The sequence below is a fragment of the Rattus norvegicus genome, chromosome 4 (assembly GCF_021556685.1).
Source record: "Rattus norvegicus strain SHRSP/BbbUtx chromosome 4, alternate assembly SHRSP_T2T, whole genome shotgun sequence".
Taxonomy (NCBI): domain Eukaryota; kingdom Metazoa; phylum Chordata; class Mammalia; order Rodentia; family Muridae; genus Rattus; species Rattus norvegicus.
The window spans coordinates 47,833,271-47,837,507 of NC_141537.1; the positions used below are offsets into that span (position 1 = coordinate 47,833,271).

General features: G+C 39.2%; 1 pseudogene; it reads left to right on the forward strand.

Moving 5' to 3' along the window:
* Positions 1-212: 212 nt before the first annotated feature.
* On the forward strand, positions 213-3,252 carry U2surp-ps1 (U2 snRNP-associated SURP domain containing, pseudogene 1; annotated as a pseudogene).
* Positions 3,253-4,237: the final 985 nt, after the last annotated feature.

The following is a 4,237-nucleotide window of genomic DNA, read 5'->3' on the forward strand; positions in this document are numbered from 1 at the left end:
ACTTAGCTTATCTCTCTCCTGGTGGACCAAGTTCCAGTATACTTAGTCGTTGCATTGCTGGTAGGAAGGATACTTTTGTTGGCCCCTATTCCTCTCTGAGATGCTATACGTCTCAGAAGTGAAGTAACTGTTTTTCTATTTATGTATCTGCATTGCCCATGGCATCAAACATATCAAAAGAGCTAAAATAGGAAGGAGGAGCAAAGCTCAAGATGGCCGACAAAACGCCAGGCGGATCTCAGAAGGCCAGTTCAAAGATACTTGTAGAGCCGATCATCGGATGTTCATTCATCTGGATCTTCAGATGCTCATCCTCTTCTAGAAAACAAGCTTAAAGCATTCAGTATTGGAAAAATGAGCACAGCAAAGCGAACTCTAAGTAAGAAGGAACAAGAGGAACTGAAGAAAAAGGAGGATGAAAAGGCAGCTGCTGAAATTTATGAGGAATTTCTTGCTGCTTTTGAAGGAAGTGATGGTAATAAGGTGAAAACGTTTGTTCGAGGCGGGGTTGTTAATGCAGCTAAAGATGAACATGAAGCAGATGAAAAAAGAGGTAAAATCTATAAGCCATCTTCAAGGTTTGCAGATCAAAAGAATCCTCCAAATCAATCATCCAATGAAAGGCCACCATCTCTTCTTGTGATAGAGACGAAAAAGCCTCCACTGAAGAAAGGGGAGAAGGAAAAGAAAAAAAGCAATTTGGAACTTTTCAAAGAAGAACTAAAACAAATTCAGGAAGAACGTGATGAGAGACATAAAACAAAAGGCAGGTTAAGTCGGTTTGAGCCTCCTCTGTCAGACTCTGATGGTCAGCGACGTTCCATGGATGTGCCTTCAAGAAGAAATAGATCGTCTGTTCTTGATGATTATGCACCGGGCTCACATGATGTAGGAGATCCCAGCACTACAAACTTATACCTCGGAAATATTAATCCACAGATGAATGAAGAAATGCTGTGCCAAGAATTTGGAAGATTTTGACCATTAGCTAGTGTAAAAATTATGTGGCCTAGAACTGATGAAGAAAGAGCACGAGAAAGAAATTGTGGCTTTGTGGCTTTTATGAATAGAAGAGATGCTGAAAGAGCTCTAAAAAATTTAAATGGAAAAATGATTATGTCTTTTGAAACAAAGTTAGGTTGGGGTAAAGCTGTACCTATTCCTCCACATCCAATATACATTCCGCCTTCTATGATGGAACACACACTTCCCCCACCTCCATCCGGACTGCCTTTTAATGCGCAGCCTAGAGAGCGATTAAAAGACCCCAATGCTCCCATGTTACCACCACCTAAAAACAAGGAGGATTTTGAGAAGACTCTGTCGCAAGCCATAGTCAAAGTGGTTATCCCAACAGAAAGGAATTTACTCGCCCTGATACACCGAATGATAGAATTTGTTGTACGTGAAGGGCCAATGTTTGAAGCTATGATTATGAACAGAGAAATCAACAATCCTATGTTCAGGTTCTTATTTGAAAACCAGACACCAGCCCACGTTTACTACAGGTGGAAGCTTTATTCTATTCTGCAGGGAGATTCTCCGACAAAATGGCGGACAGAAGATTTTCGGATGTTCAAAAATGGATCCTTTTGGAGGCCACCACCATTAAATCCATACCTTCATGGGATGTCAGAGGAGCAGGAGACAGAAGCGTTTGTAGAAGAGCCTAGTAAAAAGGGAGCACTCAAGGAAGAACAGAGGGAGAAATTAGAAGAAATCTTGCGAGGATTAACTCCAAGGAAAAATGATATTGGAGATGCCATGGTTTTCTGTCTTAATAATGCTGAAGCTGCTGAAGAAATACTGGACTGCATTACTGAGTCAATGTCCATCTTAAAGACGCCGCTTCCCAAGAAGATTGCCAGATTATATTTGGTTTCTGATGTTTTATATAACTCTTCAGCCAAAGTTGCCAATGCTTCATATTATAGGAATTTTTTTGAAACAAAGCTATGTCAGATATTTTCAGACCTCAATGCTATTTATCGTACAATTCAAGGCCATTTACAATCTGAAAATTTTAAGCAACGAGTAATGACCTGCTTCAAAGCATGGGAAGATTGGGCAGTTTATCCAGAACCATTTTTGATCAAACTTCAGAATATTTTCTTAGGACTTGTAAATATCATTGAAGAAAAGGAAACAGAGGATGTGCCAGATGATCTTGATGGTGCTCCCATTGAGGAAGAGCTTGATGGTGCTCCTCTGGAAGATGTGGATGGAATTCCCATTGATGCTACTCCCATCGATGATCTTGATGGCGTCCCTATAAAAAGTCTCGATGATGAACTGGATGGAGTGCCTTTGGGTGCAACTGAAGACTCAAAGAAGAATGAACCCATATTTAAAGTTGCCCCATCAAAGTGGGAGGCTGTAGATGAATCTGAATTGGAAGCACAAATGGTGACAACTTCCAAGTGGGAGTTATGTGACCAGCATGAAGAATCAGAAGAAGAAGAAAACCAAAATCAGGAAGAAGAGAGTGAAGGTGAAGAAGACACCCAGAGTTCCAAGTCGGAAGAGCATCATTTATATTCTAACCCAGTCAGAGAAGAGATGACTGAGTCTAAGTTCTCTAAGTACTCCGAAATGAGTGAGGAGAAACGAGCTAAGCTTCGTGAAATTGAGCTAAAAGTTATGAAGTTTCAAGATGAATTGGAATCTGGAAAGAGACCCAAAAAACCCGGCCAAAGCTTCCAGGAACAAGTAGAACACTACAGAGATAAACTGCTGCAGCGAGAGAAGGAGAAAGAATTAGAAAGAGAACGAGAAAGAGACAAAAAAGATAAAGAAAAATTGGAATCTCGATCCAAAGACAAGAAGGAAATGGATGAATGTACTCCAACGAGAAAAGAGAGGAAGAGACGACATAGCACCTCCCGCAGCCCATCTCGAAGTAGCAGTGGTCGACGAGTGAAATCCCCATCACCCAAATCAGAGCGGTCCGAACGGTCAGAAAGGTCTCATAAAGAAAGCTCTCGGTCCAGGTCCTCTCACAAAGACTCTCCTAGAGATGCTAGCAAAAAAGCCAAAAGGTCACCGTCTGCTTCAAGGACACCTAAAAGGTCTAGGCGGTCTCGGTCTAGGTCCCCGTAGAAGTCAGGGAAGAAATCCAGATCTCAGTCCCGGTCTCCACACAGGTCTCATAAAAAGTCAAAGAAAAACAAACACTGACATATATTTTTAAGATGCTGTCACTTATTGGAAATGCAAGTTTGTTTTGTGCCTGAATGGTTTTTTTTTGTTTTGTTTTTTTAATAAAAAAAAACCATACACACAAAAACAAGAAAAATTCTAATGAAAGAACATTCCTGGGTTTGTTTGTTTGTTTGTGAATGCATGTGTAAACTCATGAGTAACTGCACCTGTAGACCTGTCATTGTTTTATATTGTATAAATTACTTTTGTTGTGGCTGTTTTCTCAAGATGAAATTTTTATCGTGCTAATGAATTTCATCAGAAATGTGTACAACGGATCTGCTGGCAGTAGTAGTATTTTGTTTTAGGATGTTGTGACTTAGACATATAATACAGATGTCTTCCCCCCTTTTGTAGCTTTGACAATTTGAATTAGATTTCAAATAAAATCTGAACAGAAAACTATAATGTTGTTTTTTTGCCCAGTTGGTGACACCAAGTCCCTTAAAGACCTACTAAGTGAATTTGGCACCATTGCTGTTTCTTATCCCTAGTGCACTTTACAAACTCCAATGTTCAAGTAGCTAGTGCTTTATAGTTACTAAAGTGACTTCCAAAAGTTAAGGGACCCAGCACTCCTGTTTGGTAGGTTTTGCTTATCCATTTCTGGAAAAAGGGTTTCAAACCCGGAGATGAGAGGGCTCGAGTGAGAGGGTACGGTGTGCATCTGTTACTGTAGTGCCTGGTTCAAACGCCCTTTCTCAAAGAAGCAATGTGACTTCAAAACACTCAGCCTATCTTCAGAGCAATTAACATATTTAGGGTTAATTTAATTTTTATCTTCTATCATGAAACAAGTTTATTTATAAAAGGTTTTATAAAAACAGTTTACCATAGAATTCTTGTATATAATAGTTGCTTTTTTATAATTGTCTGTAGGTTATCTTTAAAACACTGGTATCATGATATTTGTACAAATTTGTTTGAAACAGCTTTTTGATTTGAAGGATTTGATTTGAAGTACAGCTTTAAATAAAAATTGAAAAAATTTAAAAAAAAGAACTAAAATAATCATTTGTGAGACCAACAAAAACCT